Source organism: Helianthus annuus, chromosome 14, assembly GCF_002127325.2.
Source record: "Helianthus annuus cultivar XRQ/B chromosome 14, HanXRQr2.0-SUNRISE, whole genome shotgun sequence".
In the NCBI taxonomy this organism is placed as follows: domain Eukaryota; kingdom Viridiplantae; phylum Streptophyta; class Magnoliopsida; order Asterales; family Asteraceae; genus Helianthus; species Helianthus annuus.
The window spans coordinates 72,709,733-72,723,985 of NC_035446.2; positions in this window are offsets into that span (position 1 = coordinate 72,709,733).

The following is a 14,253-nucleotide window of genomic DNA, read 5'->3' on the forward strand; positions in this document are numbered from 1 at the left end:
GACACGGGGCGTGTCCAGCTCAACACGGGGCCGTGCTCAGCGAGCACGGGGCAGTGTCCAGGATGGTCAGCCCTGGCAGAAAAGACAAAGTGATAGAAGCTTCTACTGCCCACCACGGGGCCGTGCCCAGCGGACACGGGGGCGTGGTCAGAGTGCTGCAGGTGCATTTATTGTAATTGCGAATTACAATTAATGAAGAGAGAGTGTCAGACGGGCACGAGGCCGTGTCCAGCGGGCACGGGGCCGTGTCCAGCGGACACGGGGCCGTGCCCAGGCTTCTGTTCAGCCTATAAATAGGAGTGCTTTGAGCCATTTCAACTCATCCCTTGGCACACCACCTCTCTCACACTTCATCCACCACCCACCACCACTATAACACCATCATCCACCACCATCATCCATTGTCCATCGTAGAGTGTGTGAGTCGTCTCGGGATCCAAGATTGATAGTAAGAGTTCTTGACAATCAAGGCCATGTTTGCCTAAGTCTCTTACATCACTTGGTGAAGACAAGTGTTTAGTATAATACTTTTTATTTTTAATCTTTTGCACTTTTTATTTGGTTTTGTATTAATGACTTTAATAACTAGTTGCTTATGTTGAAGGTGATCTTTCCTTATCGTTTGTCCGTGGTGTCTTGGCATTATTTTACTGTCTATATAAAATAAAAGATTTTCACCATTCATATCTCCACGGTCTATATGGAGGTATGTTGGCTACCTGGTCGGGGGTTAAGGGAACGGTTTGGTAAGGGTCTTGCCCTTGTTCAGCGTTTAGAGGTCCTGCAAGGGACCTGGGTCAAATTTAGTAGGATCTCCTTCAATGCCCATAGGTATTGGATGGCGGGGATCCAAACTCTTTGACCCCCTCGTAAGTTAACTACTGTTAATACTATAACCCGGCTATTTAGGACTGTATCCCTGCTGACTCAGACTACTTAGCCGAGGGTAACGTCACCGCCAAAAGCGGGGCCTACCACAATTTGCATTAATAACTTAATTCATTATCTTCCAATAATCCAACCCTTTAGGATTGTATCCTTGCTGACTCAAACTAGTGGGTTGAGGGTAACGTCGCCTTCAAAAGAGGGGCCTACTACAATAACTAAGATAATCTCTTAAACAAGTGCAAAAGTGCGAAAATAATCAAAGGTTATACTAATACACGAGTCGGATCCAAGTGATTCATCTTGTCTATCTGTTTTATTTTATTTTTATTTTTCAGCATTTAGTTAGTTTTTATTTTCTCAGTTTAAAAACATTTTTCTAACTTTTTGATTTGATTAGACGTTGAGGATAAACCGGTATTAAAAGCTCTTGTGTCCTTGGACGACCTCGGTATCTTACCAACACTATACTACGTCCACGATGGGTGCACTTGCCCATATGTGTGTTTAGTGTTAGTAAATATCGTGTTTTATAATTTAAAACTTGGCTAAAGGTGTAAAAAGGGCTTAATTATATATCTAAATTATATACACACCGACACACATCAAGTTTTTGGCGCCGTTGCCGGGGACACAAGGATTTTAAGAAAGCTTAAAATCGACGGCCTAATCAGTTTTTCAAAACCTTTTCAAAACGCGCGCACATTTTTCTGCATTTTAGTTTAGTTTGCATTTACAGTAGCCTGAACACGGGGCCGTGCTCGCTGAACACGCCCCTGTGCTGCATATTTTTAGTTAGATACCCAGATACAGAGTCTGAACACGGGGCCGTGCTCACTTAACACGCCCCCGTGTCCAACGTGACCAGTAACTTTAATTAAAACGCCCAGATACAGATCCTGACCACGGGGCCGTGCTCACCAGACACGGGGCCATGTCCAGCTTCTGTTTCCGTCTTTATTTTTGTTTTCTGGTCCCGAGACTCAGTTGTGGTCTGTTGAGTGATTCTTATGGATCAATACTCAAGAGGCTACAACTACACCTATGATGAGGATGATTATAGGGGTAATTATTGCACTAATTGTCGTAACACACGCTCGGTTCAATATAATAACTCATATCAACCATCCAATTCATACAACCATTATGAGGAGCCTAGGTACGAGCCATCAACTTCATACACATCCTATGAAGACCAAAGGTATGAACCTCCTCCCTCATACTCATATTTTGATGAACCAAGGTATGAACCTTCATACTCATACTTTGAGGATTCAAGATATGAGCCACCACCTTCATATTCTTATTATGAGGAACCATGGCGTGAACAACCCACCTCATATGAGTACTATGAAGAACCAAGTTTCGACCCTTATCCATCATATGCTTACAATGAAGAACAATGGTGTGAACCATCTACTTCATATGAGTACTATGAGGAGCCAAGGATCGAACAACCGGATTCAAGCTTTGAGGATCCCAATTCTTTTTCTCTCACCGAAGTGACCAATAGGATATTAGAACACATTAAAACTATTGAACGTTACATGAAAGAATCTCGCGCAAGGGAAGAGGAGTCCCGCGCAAGAGAAGAATTAAATTGTAATAATAACGTAGAGATAGTTGAAAGTGTAAAAATGGAAGAACAAGAAAGTGAAAAACCAACACATGAGTTAAACAACGAAAAAGGTGAGTCCGATAATGTCAAAATACAAGAAGAGTCTAATTTTGAAGAAATTAACCTCTTGTCACCTACTTTCGGAAATCATTGTTTAGTAACCCCTCATGCAAAGTTTTTAAAAGAGTTAAACACTAGTGCTAAAATCAAAGAAATAGTGAGTGTTAAGTTAACTAATGATCAAACTTCACTAATAAAAGAAGACCCTTTTGAAATTAACATTACATCGGTTCCATGTTTCTTTCAAAATTCATTTATTAGTAATATCACCATTGATAAAGATCTTTGTGTTAACATAATGCCTAACTACATTTTTTAAAAATTAAGTATTAGTGATTTCGCTCCACTTCAAATACCAATTTTTCTATCCAACCGGAAAGTAATAAAATCAATCGGTGTAGTTGAGGGTGTCTTGGTTCAAACAAATCAAATGGTTATTCCAACCGACTGTGTCATCCTCGATGACGCTCCTCTAGTCTTGGGAAAACCTTTTGTAAAAACTCATGAAGCTTTGAAAAACCGGAAATTTAACAATCTACCTCTTCAGTTAGGGGCATTCAAAAGGAGCATAGATCTTGAGCGTTCAATGAAATATCCTTTTGGCAATAATGACCCCCTAATTGAAGATGAGCCAGAACCACCCGATAAGGAGGGTCTAGCCAAGGACCCTTATAAACGTGGCGCACCACGGAGGCATTCCGCGGAACTATCCGTAGTTTAGTTTAGATTAACCTTTATGTTTTCTAGTTTAGTTTTTAATTTTCAGGAATAAAACACACTCGGGATGGTGAAGGAAGCTAAGGGAAGCTTGAACCCACACCCCAAGCACAAGATCAGAGCCTCTCGACAATTTTTCTTCATTACAGCAAGTTCAGCACGGGGTTGTGCTCAACCCAACACGCCCCCGTGCCCAAAAATCTGCAGAAATGCCCAGTTTAGGTACCTGGACACGGGGCCGTGCTCACTGAACACGCCCCCGTGCCCAGCCTTCTGTTTACTTTTGGTACTGGCAGTCTGGACACGGGGCCGTGCTCAGCCAACACCACCCCGTGTTCAGCTACCCAGTACCATAAAATCTTGCTTTTAACCCACTTTTACACATTTTAATCAACCGAAAAAAATTTATTTTTGGGACACATTGAGAACAATGTGTAATTTAAGTGTGGGGGGATACTAAAACCTTGAATTTTGCAAGTCCTATTAACAAGCCTTACACAAAACTCTATTGGAACCGCTAAACACCCCAATTTTTTTCAAAAAAACTTTTCATTTTTTTTACTTGTCTTGGTTTAATTTGGGAATAAGAAGTTCTAAAAAGGTTATATTTTTACAAATTTACAACCGATAACGTCGTGATAAAAAGAACCAACATAAGAAAATTATGAAACGGCATGACAAGCTTAGTTAAAATTTGATTATATATACTTGATCACATAAAAACCCATTCCCACAAAAGTGAGTTTTGAGCCTTTATTGAGCATACAAATATACATCTTTAAACTAAATGCTCATTTTTCGTTTCTTGTGTGAATAGCCGCTTGGTTTCTTACGACTCTAGAACTTGCCACGACGATACATTCCCGGTCCTTACCAACTTAAACCCGAGTAAGTAAATGATGGAGGCATTAGGACTAACCCCTTTTTATTTCTACACCATTATTTTTCTTTTTTTTTACCACCTACCCAAAGTCCCCCTAGTTAACCCCTTTGAGCCTAAACCTTTCTTAACCCAAAACAAACACCCTTTTTCCCACCAAAACCCCTTTTTCATTTTAAACCCTTATTTTAGTAACAAAGCGCGGTTTTTCTTATAACTTCCTTATCAAAAAAAAAAAAAAAGAGAGAGAGAGAAATGATGATAATAATAAAGCCAAAAGAAATAAACAAACAAGGTTATCAAAAAGAACTTTGTTTGAAAAAAATTGCTTCATTAAAATAAAAAGTCAAAAAAAAGGGTCTTACGAAAACCGACGCTTTTTACGCTTTTCGCCCTTTTACTAACCACTAACCCAACCACCCACCTTTAGCCCAAGCCTAACCCTTCACCCAAAAAGTCCTCTTGATATTTACAAAGGTATAAAGTTAAAAAGGAGGAGGATTGATTGCTTGGCAAGCTTATGGTAGGAATAAGTTCCATGCCGCTCTCGAGTGATTCACTAAAAATACACCTTCGGCCGAGTGTTGAGTGATCCCCTGTGAGGTATGTGAACTTGTATATAAATGAAATTTTAAAAAGGCATGCTATGCCCTAATAAGTAATTTATCCTATGAAACGTTCTAAATAAATCATAACGAATAGGATTGTAAATAGTATAAAAATAAAACCCAATAAAGATCTTGGATTCCCGACACTCAAGACAAGCCCAAAACCTTCTCTTCTACCCGTTCCATTTGGGAGTGTAAGCCACATATTAAAGAGTTTTGCTTGAGGACAAGCAAAGATTCAAGTGTGGGGGTATTTGATGTGAGTAAAATGCAACATATAAATTACATCAAATGAGCCATAAAACTAACCCTTTTTAAGTACTAATGTTGGAAAAAAGTGTGCTTTTGTCTTCCTTTTGTATTTTCAGGGTAAAAAGAGCTTAAATGAACAAAAGAAGCAAAAATGCAGCAAAATCCAACATAAATACAAAGAAAAGGAAGAAACGTGGCATGCCCGACTCCTCGACAGCATCTCCCAAAGCAAAAACAAGAAGAAAGCTGAGCATGGGGCTTTGCCCAGCTGAGCATGGGGCTGTGCCCAGCTGAACACGGGGCTGTGTCCAGCAGACACGGGCGTGTCCAGCTCAACACGGGGCCGTGCTCAGCGAGCACGGGGCAGTGTCCAGGATGGTCAGCCCTGGCAGAAAAGACAAAGTGATAGAAGCTTCTACTGCCCACCACAGGGCCGTGCCCAGCGGACACGGGGGCGTGGTCAGAGTGCTGCAGGTGCATTTATTGTAATTGCGAATTACAATTAATGAAGAGAGAGAGTGTCAGACGGGCACGGGGCCGTGTCCAGCGGACACGGGGCCGTGCCCAGGCTTCTGTTCAGCCTATAAATAGGAGTGCTTGGAGCCATTTCAACTCATCCCTTGGCACACCACCTCTCTCACACTTCATCCACCACCCACCACCACCATAACACCATCATCCACCACCATCATCCATTGTCCATCGTAGAGTGTGTGAGTCGTCTCGGGATCCAAGATTGATAGTAAGAGTTCTTGACAATCAAGGCCATGTTTGCCTAAGTCTCTTACATCACTTGGTGAAGACAAGTGTTTAGTATAATACTTTTTATTTTTAATCTTTTGCACTTTTTATTTGGTTTTGTATTAATGACTTTAATAACTAGTTGCTTATGTTGAAGGTGATCTTTCCTTATCGTTTGTCCGTGGTGTCTTGGCATTATTTTACTGTCTATATAAAATAAAAGATTTTCACCATTCATATCTCCACGGTCTATATGGAGGTATGTTGGCTACCTGGTCGGGGGTTAAGGGAACGGTTTGGTAAGGGTCTTGCCCTTGTTCAGCGTTTAGAGGTCCTGCAAGGGACCTGGGTCAAATTTAGTAGGATCTCCTTCAATGCCCATAGGTATTGGATGGCGGGGATCCAAACTCTTTGACCCCCTCGTAAGTTAACTACTATTAATACTATAACCCGGCTATTTAGGACTGTATCCCTGCTGACTCAGACTACTTAGCCGAGGGTAACGTCACCGCCAAAAGCGGGGCCTACCACAATTTGCATTAATAACTTAATTCATTATCTTCCAATAATCCAACCCTTTAGGATTGTATCCTTGCTGACTCAAACTACTGGGTTGAGGGTAACGTCGCCTTCAAAAGAGGGGCCTACTACAATAACTAAGATAATCTCTTAAACAAGTGCAAAAGTGCGAAAATAATCAAAGGTTATACTAATACACGAGTCGGATCCAAGTGATTCATCTTGTCTATCTGTTTTATTTTATTTTTATTTTTCAGCATTTAGTTAGTTTTTATTTTCTTAGTTTAAAAACATTTTTCTAACTTTTTGATTGGATTAGACGTTGTGGATAAACCGGTATTAAAAGCTCTTGTGTCCTTGGACGACCTCGGTATCTTACCAACACTATACTACGTCCACCGTATCACCACCATCCAACCTCCATACAAGTGTTTCTCATACACTCAAAGGTGCAAGGAGTCCTACAAACAAGCTCAGTGCACTCGGAAGTTCAAGAACCACTCTAGTTTTCTTTTATCCACCACTTTTACGCCTTGTTTCTTCCCTAGCCTTGTGCTAGTAGTAAGTGCTTCTAATCTTCATCTTGATCTTGTTTTGGTGGTTAAAGTTGATTGAATGGTTAAAACTTAAGAAACTCTAAAGAACTTACATTAATCTTGAACATAAAGAAATAAAGGGTGGATAAAGAGAAGATATGTGTGTAAATCATGTAAATCTTGTGTAGTTGTGATTATTTGATGTTGTTTGTTAGTAGAAACAAGATGGATCATCATCTAGACATACTAGTTCATGTTTAAGAACATAAACTAGTAGGATGTAAAAGTTAGAAAATTGAAAGATGATGGATCCATCCATTCATAAGCCTTGAACTTGAATAAACGTAAGTTTTCTTGCAAAATGAAGTTGTAAACTTGTAGATCTAAAGATCTACAAGTGGTTTTTCGAAAGAACCAAGTGAAAAATACTAGTCTTAATAAAACCTGGATCTTGTGTGAACTAAATACATTTTTAGTAAGTAAACAAGTGTATAAACACTTGTGTAGAAAGAAAATTCCACAAAGAAATATTTTCGGAAATCATGACTATAAGTTGTGAAAATGCATATTCTTTAAAAATAAAGTTTTTAAGAAACTAATCTTATTTTTAAAGATAACAAGACCTACTAAGCATGTTAGTAACTTACTACATATTTTTACAAACTTTCAAGTTCATAAGTTTGTGGTTTAGGCTTATTTTTGTCAAGATTAGTGAATAAAGATGATATATTGTTGGTTGGTAAATTGTTTGAATGATTTTTACAAAAGAAAATGATATGCTAAAAAGCATGGACACCTCCATTTATAGAGGAAACTCTGGCGAAATTTTTCTAGAAATACGACACTTAGAAATATCTTTCTAACAAATGATTACAAATATATTTTAAACATTATTTTTCTAAATAAACTTCGCCATGATTTTTATTACAAAATACCAAGTGCCGGAGGTTGATTTTCGTAAATAAAATTGGATAAATATATATTTAGAATATATAACTTATATTAGAACACTTGTGTGGATACTTGTTTATTTGTGAAATAGTTATATTATATTAGGGTAAAATAATATAACTTGATAATATGTCTTGACATTTAAATAATGTGGTTTGTGGTAGAAAGTAATGAGTAAATAAGCAGTACGTAGGATACGTGTTATGCATGAGAAACTGATTGTTATGTGTACCTTATTAGGACGTGCTTGATTTCCTGATTTACTTGAGTAATTAATCTAACCGAGCAAACCAAGGTTAGTTCACACACTTTCTAAGGCATGGGATTCCCGGTGGTTGGGAATGGGTAAAGGAATTTAAAACGGAATCTACATATCCTCTTTGAGAAGGATATGTACGGCCATCCTCCATGGGTAGGATGCCAATATTAATCCTGCGTATTCTCCTTGGGTAGAACTACGTACGTTCGTCCTCCTTAGGTAGGACAACAACCTTAAAACTTACTAGACAAAACTCTATCATGAAGTCCCTCAATTTATATCGACTTAATCGCCGAGGCCAATGGCGAGCGGGTCATTAGTTAATAGCACTATTAGGTTTAACAAACCTCACACCGTGCCAGTCGGACGGGCGTGTACTAATGGACTATGGCAAATTGTCAGTGATGATAGACACTGGCGTAGGGCACAACTTATTTGCGTTAGTAGTCGATATGGTAAGGTTTAGTGGTTCACATGGGGAAGCCCCCACTGATCATGGATATGGTTTGGGTAATAAAGAATGAACTGGTTAATCATGCTTTCAACTACGGGGTAACCCCCACGGCAATTACACCAACGAAAGACAAACCACGTTTTCAGAAACAACTTAAAACTAAACAACCAAATCGTGAACTCACTTAACTTTGTTGTTGACTCGTTGTTAACATGCCTTACAGGTCGTTAAATGCTGGAGCTTGCACGAAGAAGGAGTCGTTGTGGGATACGGACTGTTATGTTCCGTGTTTAATATTAACTCCTTATGAACTTATTGAACTTACGTTTTGGACTTTAAACTTATGAACTATGGACTTATGTTCTTGGATTTACGTTTATGCTTTCGCTGTTTAATTTAAAACTTGGTTAACTAGCTTTTGGTCACCAATTGTATTGTGGTTGGTTTTATTTACTTAATTACGTTGTTCAATATGATTGGTGGCTCGATCTTGGTCATGTCACGCCTCCAAACGGTGATACTCTGCATGGTGGATTTTGGGGGTGTGACAGATTCGTATCAAAGCCATTGGTTATAGTGAACTTGGTTTTTAAAAGGGGAAAAGTTTTTTGATAAAACCAGACTATAACCTGTACAGTGCTCAACGATCCACAACGATGCTTCGCTCCACGTGCAAGACTCGACGCAATAGGTGGTATAATTTATGTTATATTGTCGGTTAGATAGTTCACACTGTGCATTAGTTAACGTGATAATTGCTATTTGAACCTTGTATGCTTACTCTCTACTGTCATCCCACACTTACGCACTTCCGCGACACTTTTCTCACTTACGTTGCTTCGTTGTGAAGATCATGAACGGACGCGGAGGACGTATCAACCTAACTCAAGCCCAGCTGACGGCTTTGATCAAAGAACGAGTTGTTGAGGCACTCGCAGTTGTTCCTGCAGGAGGTATAACCTGCCGTATCAACCCATCTTAGGACGTTTAGATCTTATCTTCGCAAACCAACCCTCGTGCTTAACCTTGTCTTTTATTCTCGCGCAATAGGTCAGCATGCTCAGCCTCCTGTGTGCACGTTCAAAACCTTCATGGATTACCGACCTAGTACTTTCAGCGGCTCAGAAGGAGCTGTAGGTCTTCTTCACTGGTTCGAGAAGCTCAAGTCTGTTTTCGAGATGTGTGAATGCCCTGAAGATCGTAGGGTGAAATATGCTACTGGAACACTCGAAGGTGCTGCGTTAACCTGGTGGAAGGCACAGGTTCAACTGCTTGGGTTGGCGGTTGCTAATGCCACCCCATGGAACGGTTTCAAAGAACTGATTAAAGAAGAGTACTGCAGTCGTGACGTCATCCACAAACTGGAGGTGGAATTTTTCAATTTGAAGATGACGGGATCTGAGATCGAGGCATACACGAAGAGGTCAAATGAGCTAGCCATCTTGTGCCCTACTATGGTGGATCCCTCCCATCAAACGCATTGAGCTGTACCTCAAGGGTCTTGTACCAGAGATTCAAAGCCATGTAACCTCAGCTAACATTGGCATCATACAGCAAATCATCAACTTGGCTCATCGTCTCACTGATCAGGCAGTTGAGCAGAACAGGCTGCCCAAGCGTATTAGCGCTACTACTTCTGATGCTCCCAATGATAATAAGCGCAAGTGGGATGGAAATTTGGGTAAGGGTTCTGCTTCAGCTCAATCCCAGCAGAGAAAGACAGACGAGTACAGGAGCCCCGGTCAGCAGTCTTCTGGGAATCAAGGTCAAGGTGGGTACAAGGGAAATCACCCTAAGTGCAATCGATGTAATTTGCACCATAGCGGGCCGTGCAACAAGGGTCGTTCTCAGAGATGTCACAAGCTGGGTCATGAAGCCAAAGATTGCAGGAGACCACGTCCTGCGAATTAGAATCGCCAACAACAACAACAAGCTCTACAAAACCACGAGCAGCAGCATCAGCAGGGCAATAAATGATGCTTTCAGTGTGGCGCTGAAGGCCACTTTAAGAGGAACTGCACTCAGCTGAACCATAATCAAAACAACCAAGGAAACGGGAACCACAATGGAAACAACAATGGAGGCAACAACGGAGGCAACAACGGAGGTAACAATAATGGCAATGACGCCCGAGGTCGTGCCTTCGTGATTGGTCAGGGTGATGCAAGGAACGATCCCAATGTTGTGATGGGTAAGTTTCTTCTAGACGACTTATTTGTTACTGTTTTATTTGATTCGGGTGCTGATACTAGTTATGTGTCCTTAAAAGTTAGCCAAATGCTTAAGCGCACTCCAACGCTTCTGAACACCAAACACACGGTAAAAGTCTTGAAGCCACACACATAGTTAAGGACTGTAACCTCGTCCTAGCTGGTCAGACCTTCTCTATCGATCTTATTCCTATCGTTCTGGGTAGTTTTGACGTCATTATTGGGATGGATTGGTTATCTCGTCAGCAAGCGGAAATTCTTTGCAACGAGAAGATTGTCCGCATCCCTCGTTCTGGTAAAGAACCCCTCATAATTCGTGGCGACAAGAGTGGTGCTGTTGTGGGCATCATCTCCTTCCTTAAGGCCCAGAAGTGTTTGCGAAAGGGCCACACTGCTATTCTAGCCCTCGTTTCTGATACATCCTCGGCAAAAAGGAAGATAGAAGCCATTCCTATTGTGCGCGAGTTTCCTTAGGTATTTCCTGTGGAATTACCTGGTCTTCCGCCTCATCGACAAGTTGAATTTCAAATCGAGCTAGCTCCTGGAGCAGCGCCCATAGCTCGAGCACCTTATCGTCTAGCTCCATCAGAACTTGAAGAACTGTCCATGCAACTACAAGAACTCTTGGAAAAGGGTTTCATACGTCCTAGCTCTTCGCCTTGGGGAGCTCCAGTGTTTTTCGTGAAAAAGAAAGACGGTACCTTCAGAATGTGTATTGACTACCGCGAACTCAACAAGGTGTCCGTGAAGAATCGTTATCCTCTTCCACGCATTGATGATTTGTTCGACCAGTTGCAAGGGTTGAGTTATTACTCTAAGATTGATTTGAGATCGGGCTACCATTAGTTGAGAGTCCGAGAGGAAGACGTCTCCAAAACAGCATTCAGAACTCGTTACAGCCATTATGAGTTTCTGGTTATGCCTTTTGGATTAACGAATGCACCTGCGGTCTTCATGGACCTGATAAACCGTGTGTGCAAACCTTACCTGGATAAATTTGTCATAGTCTTCATCGACGACATCCTGATCTATTCTAAGAGTCAGTAGGAACACGAGCAACACCTGAGGCTTATTCTGGAACTTCTTCGAAAAGAGCAGTTGTATGCCAAGTTTTCGAAATGTGACTTCTGGCTTCGCGAAGTCCACTTTCTAGGCCATGTGGTAAACAAGGATGGGATTCATGTAGATCCATCCAACGTTGACTCGATCAAGAACTGGCCTGCACCCCGTACACCAACAGAAATCCGCCAATTCTTGGGTTTGGCAGGATATTAGTGAAGGTTCATCAAGGATTTCTCAAAGATTGCGCAACCTCTCACTTCACTGACTCAGAAGGGTGTCACCTATCGTTGGGGTGATGCACAAGAGTCCGCATTTCAGCACTTGAAAGATAGACTTTGTAGCGCGCCTATCCTCTCGTTGCCCGGAGGCACAGATGATTTTGTGGTTTATTGCGACGCTTCCATCCAAGGGCTTGGTTGTGTGTTGATGCAACGTGACAAGGTCATTGCCTACGCATCACGCCAACTTAAAGTTCATGAAAGGAACTACACTACGCATGACTTGGAATTGGGAGCAGTTGTTTTCGCGCTTAAGATATGGAGACATTACCTGTACGGTACCAAGTGCACCATTTACACCGATCACAGGAGTCTTGAGCATATCTTTAAGCAAAAGGAATTGAATATGCGACAACGCCGATGGGTCGAACTCTTGAATGATTACGAATGCGCGATCAAGTATCATCCGGGCAAAGCCAATGTTGTGGCCGACGCCCTCAGCCGAAAAGATACTATACCTAAGCATGTACGTGCGTTACAGCTTACCATTCAATCTAACCTTCCCACTCAGATTCGCGATGCTCAGGTTGAAGCATTGAAAGCAGAAATCATCAGGGCTGAGTCCCTACGAGGATCGAGGCAACGGCTAGAACAAAAGGAAAACGGCGCCTACTATGTTAACGGACGCATATGGGTTCCACTTTATGGAGACTTACGCGAGCTTGTGATGGATGAAGCACATAAGTCTCGTTATTCTGTGCATCCTAGTTCGGATAAGATGTACCACGACCTAAAGATTACATACTGGTGGCCTGGTATGAAAGCCAACATAGCAACCTACGTCAGTAAATGCTTGACTTGTGCTAGAGTCAAGGTCGAATACCAGAAACCGTCAGGCCCACTTCAACAACCAGAGATACCTAAATGGAAATGGGAGCAAATTTCCATGGATTTCGTTACTGGCCTGCCTAGATCTCAACACGGAAATGATACCATTTGGGTGATCGTGGATCGACTGACCAAGTCTGCACACTTTCTAGCCATCAAGGAAATGGATAAGTTTTCTACTCTAGCAGACATTTACTTAAAGGAAATAGTATCAAGGCATGCAGTGCCCACCTCCATCATTTCTGATCGTGACGTGCATTTTACTTCTGAACTGTGGCAAGCCATGCACAAGTCTTTTGGCTCACGTTTAGATATGAGCACTGCTTATCACCCACAGACGGATGGGCAATCTGAACGCACCATCCAAACTCTTGAAGACATGCTGAGGGCATGCGTAATCGACTTTGGTAATGGCTGGGAAAAGCATCTCCCGTTAGTGGAGTTTTCATATAACAACAGTTACCACACCAGCATCCAGGTCGCTCCATTCGATGCATTGTATAGACGGAAGTGTCGATCACCTCTTTGCTGGGCAGAAGTTGGTGACAGTCAAATCACTGGTCCAGAACTTGTAGTGGATACAACCGAGAAGATTGCTCATATACGACAACAAATGGCGGCAGCCCGTGACCGTCAGAAAAGCTATGCTGATAAGCGAAGAAAGCCACTCGAGTTCCAGGTTGGGGATCAGGTGCTACTCAAAGTCTCACCTTGGAAAGGTGTAGTTTGTTTTGGCAAACGAGGCAAGCTCAATTCACGTTACGTCGGACCATTCGAAATCATTGAGAAAATTGGCAAAGTGGCCTACAGGTTGAATCTACCTGAAGAACTCAGCGGAGTTCACAACGTATTCCACGTGTCAAACCTGAAGAAGTGTCTGTCAGATGAGACCCTCATAGTTCCTCTCAAGGAGCTCACTATCGACAACCAGCTGCGATTCGTCGAGGAACCGGTAGAGATTACTGATCGAGATGTTAAAATTCTCAAGCGTACCATAATACCTCTTGTCCGAGTTCGTTGGGATTCCCGCCGTGGCCTAGAGTATACCTGGGAACGAGAAGACCAAATGAAACTCAAGTATCCCCAGTTGTTTAAGAAAAGTGCAACCACTACTGAGGCTGAAGCTACTACAGAATTTCGGGACAAAATTCCAAACCAACGGGGGGATGATGTGACACCCTAGGAAAACCAGGAAACCAACGCAACTTAACTAGCTTCCTTAGTAACCACGTGCTAAATTTCGGGATGAACTTTTCTTAACAGGGGGAGAATGTGACAACCCTCGTAATTCCATGTAATCCGTACAACTTATTAATGAAAATTAAAGTGCTTGATGACTGTGCTGAATCATTTAACTGCTTTCTGATATCTGTGTTATACTACATGTGCTTGTTA